Source organism: Dromiciops gliroides, chromosome 1 (genome assembly GCF_019393635.1).
Source record: "Dromiciops gliroides isolate mDroGli1 chromosome 1, mDroGli1.pri, whole genome shotgun sequence".
NCBI classification, from domain to species: Eukaryota; Metazoa; Chordata; class Mammalia; order Microbiotheria; family Microbiotheriidae; genus Dromiciops; species Dromiciops gliroides.
Window position 1 is genome coordinate 567,063,594 of NC_057861.1, and position 15,531 is coordinate 567,079,124.

Consider the following 15,531-nt stretch of genomic DNA (forward strand, 5'->3'; position numbering starts at 1 on the left):
ATATCAGATTACTTGCTGTCTTGGGGAAGGGATAGGAGAGGGAGGGAAGAAATTGAAACTAGAAATCTTATAAAAATAAATGTTGAAAACTATCTCTTCATGTAACTGGAATATAATAAAATACTTCCATAATTTTAAACATAAGTCAGATATTGAGAAGCACTAAATGAAGAATTCTTTTTCAATGAGTTTAGTAGTAGAAAAGGAGATATATAGGACTAGTGGGGATGGTAGGGTGAATAACACTGATGTATGTCTAAGTTTGTGAGATGAAGGTTTGATATTGAGAAAATAAAACATATGGGGAAAGAATTCTGATTTTATAAACCAGGGTGAGAATTTTGACGTTATTTTTAACTAGGGAGAATTTATCTTTTTGCTAATTAATCAGAACATATTCCTAGATTCTTTTTGAAACCAATATGAGGGAATTAATAAGTTGTTGCTATGTTATAATCTGCTATGTCAACAGCAGATTGATGAGTAGAGGGATGGTATGTTTGCATCTCAGAGGACTTGAGGTATGGTGGTTTCTTCTTTTTTTTTTTTTGTTTTTTGTTTTTTTTTTTTTTAGGCAATGGGGGTTAAGTGACTTGCCCACGGTCACACAGCTAGTAAGTGTCAAGTGTCTGAGGCCGGATTTGAACTCAGGTACTCCTGAGTCCAGGGCCGGTGCTTTAACCACTGCACCATCTAGCTGCCCTGTGGTGGTTTCTTCTTGCAACACACACCTGCATGCTCATCCACAGAATTGCCATAGATGGGGAGTAACAATGTCCATGCTACCCACAAATAAATATATATAAAATTATACAAAATAATTTCAAGGATGAAAGAGAACTAATAACTAAGAGGAACAGGAAATGGTTATGTAAGAGGCGCCATCTGATTTAGGCTTTGAAAGGAGGTAGGGATTCTATGAGGTAGAAGTGAGGAAGCATTGCATTTCAGATATGGTGGACCTTCTGTACAAAATCATGGAAATGGAAACTTCAGGGTGCTTTATAATGATTAGCTTACAGATCAGTTTGATTGAAATGCAGAGTGAATTGAGGAGTAATGATTTGAAACCTGGAAAGGTAGCAATCATATCACAAAGGTCTTTAAGAATGGTAGGCTAAGGATTATTTATTTTATCCTAGAGGCAATAGGGAGCCACTGAGTTGGGCAATGAAATAGACAGATCTATGTTTAGGAATATCAGTTTGTCAGTTGTGTGTTGATTAGAGCAAAGGTGCCAAACATATGCCTTGTGGGCTGAATGCTGTCCTCAACACTCCTGACTGTTGTTCAAACCAGACTAAAATGTAATTGGTGAATATTTAACAAAATAAATAAAAAAAATATTTAACAAAATAAATAAAATACAATAAAACCTAGATAGATAATATTGCATTTTAAAACTAAGTCAATATACAGCCTGGAGGGATCCTTATGTATGGATTGTTTAAGCCTGAGAACACTGGACTAGAGAAAAGAAAGATTGGAAGCAGGGAGACTATTTAAGAGACTTTTACAGTAGTTTGTGTGAGGGGATATGAGGCATACATTAGATTGTGTGAGTGGAGAGAAGGGAAAAGTTTTAAGATATGTCATGGAGACAGAAGTGGCAAGAATTGGGAACCAAGCAGATATAGGATGTGTGAGAGAGGAAAGTGTCATTAGGGAAGCTTTTGCTATGCTTTTTTAAGTGTATGAAGTTTCTTTTTAAAATTTAAACACATTTTCTTTTTGGTGATGGAACCATAAATAGTTTGAGCATGAAGTATGGTCAGTACCTGGGGTAAATTGGTGGGATTTAAATCCAGAAAATCAACTAGCAAACACCAGTGTTGTATCTTCAATAACGACAAAAAAGTTTTCTGAGAAAGCCTCACTCCAAAGGTGCAGTAGAGTGACTGGGTAGTGAGGAAGGGCTTGGTAAATCATTAAATTGGCTACACAACACAGGAAAATCTATATCACCATGCCAAGTATTCATGCAATTGGCAACCATTTTGCTCTGGATTGAACATACTTTTTCTCATTAGAAAAAGGCAACCCAATGTCAATGTGCCATCTGCTCCTTGTCCTCATGAATGATACTTATTCAAGTCTTACCTTTAGAACCTGCTTCTCTTGATGAGATAAACAATATGTTTGTGGCACCAGAGATGCTGTGTAGCTTAGCAAAGAAATGATGTTTTATGAAGTGCCATCCTGTGCGGCCATCTGCAGGGAATCATATTTGACCATCCTTGGCAATTGTTCCATTAATCCCAGGGTTAGAATTTCATCCAGGAGAACTGACAGTCTTTATTGGGTGGAGTGAAGGCATCCTATGTCCACACTTTCTCCTGATGGAGCAAAGGCCTATTATGGAATAGCTTATGGATGAAGGTCAAGTTTTCTTGTGATCCAATCTTTCTATGTGAATCTCTTCCAATTTGTACTGGTTGGTATTGTATGAATCATGTGTGTGTGTGTGTGCGTATGTGTGTGTACAAGCAATGACTCATCCAGCTTCCCTTTTCCCAATTTATTCCAGGACAAAATTAGCTTACAAGTTTGGGGAGGAGGAAAGTAACATAAATAACAATGGAAAAATGAACTCTATTTTGGTTAATTAGTAGACTCTTTGGGGAAGAAATATAATTCATTAAAAATAATAGTAATAGCTAACATTTATAACATTTATATGACATTTACTATTTGCCAGCACTTTAGAATTATTATTTCATTTTATCCTCACAACAACGCTGGGAGGTAGACGCTCTTATTATCCTCATTTTACTGATGTAGAAACTGAGGCAAACAGTAACTTGCCCAGGATCACACTGATAGTATGTGTCTAAGGCTAGATTTGAACTCAGGTTTTCTTGAGTTCTGTCCACCATGCCATCAAGATACCTAAAAGAAAAAGAAAGTCATGAGATAAGGTGAAGAAATTAGATATAGATTGTTAGGCTATAGTGCCACTTACCAGACATGGAGACTTTTTCTTTAAATCATCATCTCACTGATACATCAACATTCAGGACTTTTCTTAGTTATAAAAAAGATGACAATGACCTTGAATAAAATTAGGAAAAGAGGACATCAGACAGGAACCTAACTGCTAAATTTATGTTCCAATGACTTTTTCCTTTGGTAAGGTATTGTTGATTTTCATTGATTCTTGCAAAACTATTTAGTTGAAGGCAGAATATTCATTTTCATTCCAAGCCCAGTTTAGATTACATATCCTATGTGATACCTTTTCTGATTCCTCTAGTACTTAACACTGCAACCCTCTTGAAATGATGTTGTATAATTTTTATATACTTTGTATTTACTTGAATATTGTAGCCCCCTTTTCTTTTCCCTCCCCAACCTGAATGTAAACTCTTGTGTTGCTTTGTACATAATAAACAATTAATAAATACTAATTGAATTGGTTAGGTGTAAAAGGCTTCAAAAATAAGCATTTATTAAGCACCCAATATGTACCAGGCACCATGCTAAGCACTTTATTATTATCTCATTTCACCTTTTAGGGGTTGGGGTAAGGAAAAGATCTCAATTGATGAAGCTTATTTTGAGAGAAAAGACAGCAGATTTGTGTCTTTACAGTGATTGTTTTTCATTTATGTTTTCATGTCATTTCATCTCTTTTTTTGGGGGGGGGAGGGCAAAATGACTTGCCCAGGGTCAGACAGCTAGTAAGTGTCAAGTATCTGAGGCTGGATTTGAACTCAGGTCCTCCTGAATCCAGGGCTGGTGGTTTATCCACTGTGCCATCTCACTGCCCCCTCTATTTTTATTTTTTTTTTACCATATTGTGAGTCCCCTATGGTAGTTGGCTGACTCTTAGTACATGGCATTCTGTTCTATACACACTGAATAACTAAATTTGAAGAAGCTAATGACAAATGTGGAAGCAAATAACGAATAGAAATAGTCTTAATACTCTTTGCTAGCATTCAACATCATATGGAAGCCTGTCATTTGAAACTATCTCTATAGAAGAGCAAAAGGAACAAACAAATAAAAATGAAAGGGAACATCTGGGTGGTTTTTTGTATGTTTGTTTGTTTTTTAAAGAGCAAGTGACAGAGGAAAAGCTTAGCAATAAGAATGTGCTCTAACTGTGAATAGCCAAACTCAAGGGAAAGGTTTTGACAAATATAATAGGCTTCGCTGCTGAGAGCTCAGTTTGTATAGAAAATTCAGTATTTGGAATTTTTGGTTTTTTCCTTCCCTTTGGGAGAGTGTGGATGAGAGTTAATTAATGTAGTGAAATTGTCTAGGGCCCACAAGTTATGTCACATTATAGAAACCCAGATTATGCTTCCCTGCCCCTCATTTCTACCATGTGTGTTTCAGAGAAACTTTTTTGACATATAATTGAGACCCCCTCCTTAATGGGACAATTGAATTAGGGGCTGTCCTCAATGGAATGGTGCATGGGATCTTAATGAATGGGATTAACCATGTCATGGATGACCTACATGCTCATTCATGTGATCTCAGACTGGCTCGTTCCCAGGAACTATTTGTCAAAGGGTGTCATCAAAAAGAAAACAGAGGTGGACTTGAGTCTCCAGCATTTTTTTGTTGTTGTTTACCTCCTCAGATTAAATTTCATTGAACATACATTTTAAAATTAACTAGTATTGACATAAAGAACTGTTATGGGTACAGATTTAGACCTTTTAAATGAGTTAGATCTTGCTAGGGAATAGGAGCATAAAAAGAATAATTTTTGCTCCATTTTATAAGTTTGGAAACAAGAATATTCATTTAAGGGATAATTACATTAATTCAGATCACCATTGATGTAGGATATTGTTCTCTACCAATACCCCTACATCTATGGGATCACTCATACTGATCCTAGGTGGGGCTGCTGAACCCCAACAAGTCAGTTATCTTTTGGCTTATTCTCTTCTTCTGAGTTAGTCCATGATCTCTCAAATGAAGCAGAATTATGCTTTATGTCTAGGCTTTCTCTAAATTGGGCAATAGGCTCTCCAATTCTTATGTAATCCAATACGAGTATTAGGCATGGAATGTTTATTTTACTCACTACAGAAAAGAAAAAAGATGCAAAGTAATCATATTCACCCATGAACAAATAATCAAAAGGCACTCAAATAGCCAATTATACTTACTCATTAGACTTCCTTCAAAAGTAAAGGGACTGCTCAATAAATATTTTCTATTCTCAGACCTTCCTAGGTATGTAATGGGGGTTTGACACATATTTTCACTTTGCTGAGATGTTTTACTCCATGTGGAAGGCACTAGGGACCTGTCTCCAGGAGAGTATTCTTGGATATTACATGTTGACCTCCCCTGTGGTTGGGAAAACCCTTTTTTCATTGGCTACATAACCACAATTACCTGGGTTTTTAAAACAGTCAGACTCAACAAGGGCAGAGTCTTTTGGCAGCATTCACATCTAAGGGAGAAGGCTACACTTATGACATATAGCAAGGGAAGAGGGCTATAGAAAATGTAGAGGCAGCCACTATGGCATGTGGATAGTACTGGGACTGAAGTCAGGAAGATCTGAGTGCAAATGCAGCTTCAGACACTGGAGCAAGTCACTTAACCTCTATCAATTTCAGTTTACTCAACTATAAAATGGGAATCACAATAGCACCTAGACCATAGGATCATTCATGGAATCATAGATTTAGAACTGAAGGGGACTTTCAAGGCTATTTAGTCTGACATCCTCCTTTTACACATGAAGAAACTGATGTTTAAATAAATTAACTGGTTTCTTCAAGGTAACACAGATAGTAACATAATTGTCAGATCTGCTGTTCAAACTCATTTACCTGTCACTCAAAGTATACTTGCACTGTCTGAACAATGTTGTTCATGAGAATAGACCCCAACATCAGAAAAAGTTTTAAAAAATTTATTTGGTCATTTGGTAGAAGAGAGCAAGCTGGAAAGGGTGTGGCTCCCTCTCACCCGGGTTCTGTTAGGTTTACATTATATAGGATTTAGACATGGGGACCTGCACATGATCACTGGACCATTGTTTTGTTGTGGCAGAAGGGCTTGTGTAGTCCAATGAAACTATGAGCTATGTCATGCAGGGTTATCTAGGATGGGTAGGTCATAATGGAGATTTTGGACAAAAGATGATCCACTAGAGAAGGAAATGGAAAACCACTCTATTATTTTTGCCCCAAACTCTCAAAACAGGGTTACCAAGTCAGAAATGACTGAATGACTGAACAACTACAATAATAAAAACAACCTAAGCACAGGATACTGGTACACAATTAAACAATTTTGCCAAGAGGGCAATTTGTAATCCAAGTCAATTGAGGTGGCTATCAGTAAATGTAAACATTCAATAAAATTTGGATGAAGGCAACACACAGGGAAAACCCAAAACACAAGCTTGGATAGATTTAAAACAAGATCTGGGTGTGAAGACAAAAAACAAACATTTTGGGTGGATCTAATACCTAAGGAAATCCCAAACTTCCTTTAGCATGGCTTTTGGCCTTTAGCTACTGGACTGGCAGAGATCATCTTCCTTGTGCAACAGGCATGCCATTAAGGAAATATCCCTCTAGGAGGCTGATCCCCAAACTAGGAAATTCCAGAATTCTTGGAATTTTTAGAGCCTGAGAACTCTAGTTTCTGACCTATGCTTAGACAAGGAAACAGAAAATCAGAAAGAGGAAAACCCAAATTGGAAGTCCAGGAAGTTTTCTCTCAGGCTAACCTGGGCTAATACAGGATATTTGATATGCACTTCTGCAAATCACCATTTTCTTCTCTTACATTGTAAGAACTCCTTCATTCATCAGTATTTGCCCATTCCAATTTGTAAGCCCCAAGGGGAAAGAATCATGAGAAAAGAAAATATGAGTGAGTTGTCTCACAACTTGGGTGAGGGAGGCTCTTCCCACAGGAATACATCATTCTAAGCCTCAGTAAAGTGTCAGTGCACAAGTCTATCTCCATGGGAAGTACTCTTCACATGCCTGCATTACCCTCTAATTTCATCAAGTTGATTGCTACAGTTATGGAAAAAAATCTCATCAAAATGATCAGTGGCTCCCAAACCCTTGTCATAGCCGGATAACCGTAAGTTCAACCACAAACTCATTTGGAATAGAAATTGAGATGAGCCCTTGCTCCATCTCTATTAATTTGTTCCATTTTTGCTTTTCTGTTCCAGTTAAGACTTTTCATCTATCATCAATATTATAGACAGCGACCCCAATTCAATTTCTCCATGTAATTTATAGAAGGAAGCCACAGTGAGCAAACTGACACCTCCTCAAAAAAGAATGATAATTTTATTTTATTTTATTTTATTTATTTTTTTTTGTTGGGCAATGAGGGTTAAGTGACTTGCCCAGGGTCACACAGCTAGTAAGTGTCAAGTGTCTGAGGCCGGCTTTGAACTTGGTTCCTCCTGAATCCAGGGCCAGTGCTTTATGCACTGTGCCACCTAGCTGCCCCAAAGAATGATAATTTTAAAAAGTGAACAATCAAATAAAACATTTGACTTTAAAAACGAGAAAGAAGTCTTTGACAATGGCCATAAAAGATCTATAAGGGGAATATCTCCATGATGTTAAGCCTCTAGATAGAAATTTTAGAGTGAAGGCAGGTAACCTTTGTACTTTCCAAAAATATTTACATTACTCTAGAGTAAAATCTAGATTATTTCTGGGAAATATCTATACTTTGGGAGAATTATATCTTTATAGGGATCCTTCTGATGGTGCATAGAACACTTAATTCACATCCTTCAAGTACTTTGATGGTTCATTTTAAACCAACAAACTAGGACTTACATGTTCATATATATTAGCTCAAAACACTTGAGCCCTATATTAATAAGCCTATGATGGGTATTGATTACTTGTGTAGAAACCAATTATCTTCATCATATTCCAATACCTATAAAGTCCTACCTAGGTACTTTCTAAATATATATGCTGCTCTTTATAATGGAAATTAAGAGAGATTTGATATGGATCATGAAAATCAAGCAAACATTTATTAAGCATCTGTTATGTACCAGAAACTATGCTAGGGGATACGTCAACATTTTCAAAAATATTTTATTTTTTGTCCAATTATATGTAAAAACAACCTTTAACATTCTTTTTTTTTAGATTTTGAGTTTCAAATTCTCTTTTTCTCGACTTTCCCCCTCCTCATTGAGAAGGGAAACAATTTTATATAGGTTATGCATGTATAGTCATGAAAAGCATTTCCATATTAGTCATGTTGTGAAAGAAAATACAGACCCCCCCAAATCCCAAGAAAAATAAAGTTTAAAAAAAGGATGCTTCAGTTTGCATTTAGACTCCATCAGGTATTTCTCTAATGATGGATAGTTTTTACATCATAAGTCCTTCAGAATTATCTCGGATCATTGTATTGCAGAGAATAGCTGAATTATTCATTGTTGATTATCATACAATATTGCTGTTACTGTGTACACTATTCTCCTGGTTCTGCTCAGTTGAATTATCATCAGTACATGTAAGTCTTTCCAGGTTGTTCTGATAGCATCCTGCTCATCACTTCTTATACTAGCACAGTAGTATTCTATCACAATCATATAAAACAACTTGTTTGGCCATTTCCCAATGGATGGGCATCCCCTCAATTTCCAATTTTTGGCCACCACTAAAGGACCTGATATAAATATTTTTTACCATAGAGGTCCTTTTCCTTTTTGTTTTGCTTTATCTCTTTAAGATACAAACCTAGGAGTGGCATTTCTAAGTCAAAGGGTATACATGGTTTTACAGTCCTTTGGACATAGTTCCAAAATGCTTTACAGAATGATTGAATCAGTTTGCAACTCCAATATTGACTCAATTTCCTCATATTCCCTCCAACATTTGTCATTTTCCTTTTTTGTCATATTAACCAATTTGATAGGTGAGGGGTATTATCTCAGAGTTGTTTTAATTTGCATTTCTCTAATCAATAGTGATTTAGAGCATTTTTTCATATAGCTTTGATCAATTGGTCTGAAAATCTCCTGTTCATATCCTTTGACCACTTATGAATTAGGGAATGGCTCTTATTTTTTATAAATCTAACTTGGTTCTATATAGACTTGAGAAATGTGCCTTTATCATAAAAACTTGCTGTAAAATTTTCACAGTTATGATCGCTAACTGTATTTCCCTCCATACTATTTAAAATCTATTTTCCTACTCTTTTTCCATTCACTCTGTCCATTCTCAAAAGTATTTTGCTTCTGACTACTGCTTTCTCCACTCTCTCTCTCTCTTATCTCATTTCCTTCCTGCTTTCCTGTACAGTAAGATAGCTTTCTATACCCAAAAGAATGTGTAACTTGCTCCCTCAAGCCAATTCCAATGAGAATAAAGTTCAAGTGCTATCCTCCACTTTGGCCATTCTCCCTCCACTGTAATAGCTTTTTTGTGCCTCTTTTATGTGAGTTAATTTGCCCCATTTTATCATTCCCTTCTCCTATCTCCAAGTGAATTCCTCTTTCTCACTCTTTAATTTGATTTTTTTAGAGATCATCCTATCATATTTAACTCACACCAGTGCCCTCTGGCTAGGTATACTCCTTCTAACTGCCCGAATAATGAGAAAGTTATTAGGGGTTACAAGTATCATCTTACCATGTAGGAATGTAAGCAGTTTAGCTTATTGAATTCCTTATGATTTCTCTTTCTCATTCACCTTTATATATTTCTCTTGAGTCTTATATTTGAAAGTCAAAATTTCTATTCATCTCTGGTCTTTCTACCTGGAATGCTTGAAAGTCCTCTATTTCATTGAATATCCATTTTTCCTCCTAAAGGATTATGACCAATTTTGTTGGTTAGGTGATGTTTGGTTGTAATCCTAGCTCCTTTGCCCTCCAGAATATCATATTTCAAGCCTTCTGAGTCTTTATTGTAGAAGCAGCTAAATCTAACCTTATCCTGATTGTGGGTCCATGATATTTGAATTGTTTCTTTCTGGCTGCTTGCAATATTTTCTCCTTGACCTGGCAGCTTTGGAATTTTGCTATTATATTCCTGGGAGATATCATTTTGTGACCTTTCTCAGGAGTTGATTGGTGGATTCTTTTCAATTTCTATTTTGCTCTTTGGTTCTAGAATATCAGAACAGTTTACCTTGACAATTTTTTGAAAGATGATGTCTAGGATCTTTTTTTGGATCATGGCTTTCATGCATTTCAACATTTCTCAAATGATCTCTCCTTTATCTATCTTCCAGGTTAGTTGTTTTTTCAATGAGAATTTTATGTTTTCTTCTATTTTTTCATTCTTTTGATGTTGTTTTATTGCTTTTTGATGTCATGGAGTCATTAGTTTCTGCTTGTCCTATTCTAATTTTTAAAGAATTATCTTCCTCAGTGAGCATTTGTACCTTCTTTTCCATTTGGCCAATTCTGCTTTCTAAGGCATTCTTATCTTTATTTTATTTTTGTACTTCTTTTACCATTTGGTCTTTTTTGTTTTTTAAGTTGTTATTGCCCTATGGGACAGCTAGGTGGTGCAGTGTATAAAGCACAGGCCCCGTATTCAAGAGGTTCTGAGTTCACATCTGGCCTCAGACACTTGACACTTACTAGCTGTGTGACCCTGGGCAAGTTTCTTAACCCTCATTGCCTCCCCCGCCCCCGCCACACACACACAAAGGTGTTATTGCCTTCAGTATATTTTTGTGCCTCCTTTACCAAGCTTTTAACTTTTTGTCATGATTTTCTTTCATTGCTGTCATTTCTTTTCCCAATTTTTCCTCTACCTCTCTGATTTTAAAAATCCTGTTTGAGCCCTTCCAGGAATTCTTTTTTCAGCCTGAGACCAAGTCACATTTTTCTTTGAGGTTTTGGATGTAGGAGTTTTGACTTTGTTATTCTCTTCTGAGTTTATGTTTTGATCTTCCCTTTTCACTATAGTAACTTTCTAGGATCAGCATCTTTTTTGTTGTTGCCCGCTCATATTTCTTGGCTTTTAGCTTTATGTTAAAGTTGGGCTCTGCTCCTGGGATGATGAAGACACTGTCCCAAGCTTCAGGGTTTTTGTGAAGCTGTTTTCAGAGCTAGTTCTGGGGGTTTGTAAGCTTTTAGTTCTTCAAAGGTCATATGATCTGGATAGAGCACCGGCCTTGGAGTCAGGAGTACGTGAGTTCAAATCCGGCCTCAGACACTTAATACTTATTAGCTGTGTGACCCTGGGCAAGTCACTTAACCCCAATTTCCTCACTAAAAAAAAGGCATATGATCCAAGGACAGGTGTGTTTATTACTCTCCTGGGCTGTCGTCTGGTCTATGAGCAACCATAAACACTCTTTTCTACCCTGGAATATGACCATGGTTCCCATTACTCTGGGGCCACAAGCTCTGCTGTTCTAGTGCTTCTCCTTTCCCTGGAGCTGTGACTCAAAACTGTGACCCACATCCAAGTACAGGCAATACAACTGTGTCCTATCCCCAATGCCATCAAAGGGATACCTGTATTCTTTTTCTGACCAGTTATTTGACCCCCTGATTGTCTGTGGGCTGAGAGCTCTGGAAACAGCCACTGTGCAAGTTATTCAGTCACCCTCAAGGTCTGCTACTAGTTTATGGGGTACAGTCTCTCCTGACACATTCTGTACTGGACTGCATTCTACTCTCACCATAGTATAATAGACCTTTATTGCTGACCTTCTAAGTTGTCTTAGGCTGGAAAATTATTTTACTCGGTCCTTTTTCGGGTATGGCTGCTCCAAAATTTGTGGTCAGGCATTATTTAAAGTTGTTTGGAGGGGAATGTGGGACACCTCAAAGAAGTCCTTGTAAGAAATAATCCATTTGGACCACTACTATATTCCAATCAGTATTAATCAATTTTATCTAGTTTCCTGGGGGTGGTGATTATAAGTTGGGTCCCAGAGCTGTGAATTGCAGGTTGTAAGTTCATTTGTTTAATCATAGGAAGCTAACTGGAGGTCCTTTACCCTTGTTTTATCTTATCATGCTGACCAAGTCCAGTGTGGCAGAGGTGACTCAATTACATGGAAAGTCCTCCAACTTATTTTTGTGCATCTGGACCATTATCTCTTGTCCAACATGAGCAACTGACCATCTCATGATCATCTAGTCAGCAGAGATACCCCCTGCTTCACCGAAGCTGTGACCCTGCTGATATACCATTTTTGCTTTTTAGCTTTTGTGTGATATATCAACCAATGGAATTCTGTACTTTGTATAGATGCTTTAGAAAGTCCAGGTAATAGAACTAGTATCAAACCTTACAAAAATAAGTTCCTGGAAGAAGGAGCCATCCCAGATCATGAGGCATATCTGAGGTCTACTTCATTAGAGGGGACAATGGATCTTTTAATAAAGTGCCATTGGCTTAGAACTCTACCTAAGTTTCTTTTATTGAGGATTGGACAAATTTAATGATCACATTCTTGTTTTTTCTTTATCTTGGCTCCAATTTAGACACCTTTTTAAAAAAGAAATCCCTGCCTACAAAGAACTTATAATTTAATGGAGAAGACAATATATAAATATAAAAGAAAGTGTAGAACATATGGAATAGAAACAAAGTAATCGTGGAAGGGAAGGCAGTATCTAGAATATGGGATAATAAAGAGTTCCCATGGATTGTGGCCCAAGAACAATTTTTTAAATCTATTACTTTATTTTAAATTAAATTTTATTTTTCCCATCAAAGAGCATTTGTTTTCTCTTTATCCTCCCCATGTCCCTTTAGCCCCTAAGGGAAAAAAGAGAAGAGAAAAAACAAAATCCCTGTAACAAATATGTAAAGTCAAGCAAAACAAATTCCCACGTTGGTTATGCCCAACATTGTGTGTCTCAATCTGTTTATTTTGTCAATCATCTCTTGGTGAGGGGATGTCCTGCATTCTTTATCATCATTCCTTTCAAATCATGGTTGTCCATTGTGTTGGTCAGAGTTCATCAGTCTTTCAAAGTTTTTTTGGTTTTAAATAATGGTATCGATATTGCATAAATTGTTTTCGAAGTCCATCTCACTTCTGCCTACACCAGGTTCATACAAATCTTCCCAGGTCTTTTTGAAACTGTCTCTGTCATCTCTCTTAGAACAGAAATATTTTTATTATATTCCTATAATGTAATTTGTTCAGCCATTCTCTAATTGAGACATCTCTTTAGTTTCCAGTTCTTTGCCACCCATAAAAAGAATCCTCTGTAAAGCAATTTGGAATTATATCTGAAAAGTTATTAAACTATGCATACCCTTTGACCTAATGATAACCTTCTAAGCTTGTGCCCCCAAGAGATATTTTAAAAGAGGGAAAAAAGGTCCATGAAATGAGTCTTAAAGGAAGTCAGATATACCAAGAGGCAGAGGTGAAGAAGGAGAATATTTACTCATGGGGGACAGAGTCATGGGGCAGATATGGAATGCTCTGTGTAAGGAACAACACTGAGTAGGCCAGTATGACTAAGCCATAAAGTGTTTGGTAAAGAGTAATTTGGAAGAAGCTTAGAAGGATAGAAAGAAAAAAGCCTGTGAAAAGCTTTAAATGTTAAAGAGAAGAGTTTATTTTTGATCCCAAAGGTACTAGGGAGCCACTGGAGCTTATTGAATGGGGGAAAAAGAGCTATTTTCAGACCTTTGCTTTAGGAAAATCACTTTGTCAAATGTGTGGGGGATGGATTGCAATATTGTGAGAACTGAGTCAGAGACCAATTAAGAGGTGATTACAAAAGTCCAAGCAAAAAGTTATGAGGGCCTAAGATAGTGGGGTAGCTATGTTAGTGGAGAGAAGAGGATAGAAATGAGAGATAATTGTGGAGACAGAAGTGACAAGAATTGGCAACTAGTTGGATTGTTTAGAGTGAGTGAGAGTGAGTAGAGATTTACATCAAGATTGTGAGCTTAGATGATTGGGAAGATGGTACTGACTTGATAGTAAGAAGGAAATTCAGAGAGATGGATAGGTTTTTGGGGAAAAAATGTTACCTTAGAAATTTGTGGTTTGAGATTGCATAAGAGCATCTAGTTTGAGATGTCCAAGAGGCAATCTCAGAAGAGAAAATAGGTCTATATTTATATATCTAGGAAACACCTACATTGAAATCACAATTCGAGAACAGTATAAAATAAAATGAGTAAGACAAAACCATTTTTATAATCCTTAAAAGAGAGCAGAAGGCTAGATTATTTATGTAGAAATACTTTCATTGCTCTTCCAAATGATAAGAGTATAAAGAGTAAAGAGAAGAGAAGAGAACTCAGGACAGAATCTTGGTTTATAGCCACATTTAATGGATGTAATAATTCAGTAAAGGAGAATGAGGAGCAGTTAGATAGCTAGGAGAAGATCCAAGAGAAGAAATGATAAATAGAAGTATGTGTAGAATGGTTTTCTGTATATGTGTGAAGTTCTTATCGTTAGAAGCCTTAAAGCAGAGGTGGATGACCAATTATCAAGAATATTATGGCAGCATATGAATGGCACAATGGATACAGCATTAGACTTGGAATCAAGAAGTCCTGAGTACAAATTCAGCCTCAGACTGACAGTGTGACTCTGGCACTTAACTTCTCTGTGCCTCAGTTTTCTCATCCACAAATTGGGAATGATAGTATCTCCATCCCAGGATCATTATCAGGATAAAATGAGATAATTTTTATTGTATATTATATATATATACATATATATAAAATCATAAAAGTATTTTGTTTTCTAGTTACATGTAGAGATAGTTTTCAACATTTATATTTATAAGATTTCTTGTTCCAAATTTTTCTCCCTCCCTCTCCTCCCTCCCCCTCCCCAAGATAGCAAGCAATCTGATATACACAGGCATATATCTATGTATATATGCATATATATGTGCATACATATACTTTGTCTAATGGTAGCCATCTTTAGGGCAGGGGAGAGAAGAAAAAAGGAAAAGAAATTTACATAATAACTTTATTGTATATTTTAAATGAATAGCAAGTTGTGCATAATAGATATTCTGTTTCATGTGCAATCATCATTTTTATTATATTATGCTATGGAAATGTTTGTTTTATTCCATAAATTAAAATTATATATATATATGTATGTATGTATATTTTTTAAAACAGAGAGTATCCAAGAGGAGTGGTCACAGTGTCATATCCTACAGAGAAATAAGAAGCATGTGGTTTGAGAAAAGGTAATTACTACTACTACTAAGTAAAAAAGAAAGAAAGAAACAAGAACTCCAAACATATGCTCTACCAATCATGGGTCAGTTGTGTCATCTGTGTATATCAAGGAGAACTTGAAAAAATAATTAGAAAGAATGCAGAGGGGCAGCTAGATGGCACAGTGGATAGAGCACCGGCCCTGGAGTCAGGAGTACCTGAGTTCAAATTCGGCCTCAGACACTTAACACTCACTAGTTGTGTGACCCTGGGCAAGTCACTTAACCCCAATTGCCTCACTAAAAAGAAAAAAAAAATTAAAAAATTAAAAAAAAGAAAGAATGCAGAGATTATACCAATGAAAGACCAGTGTAAATAACCTCCTTCAGTATGAAATGTGGCATTATCTATGCTA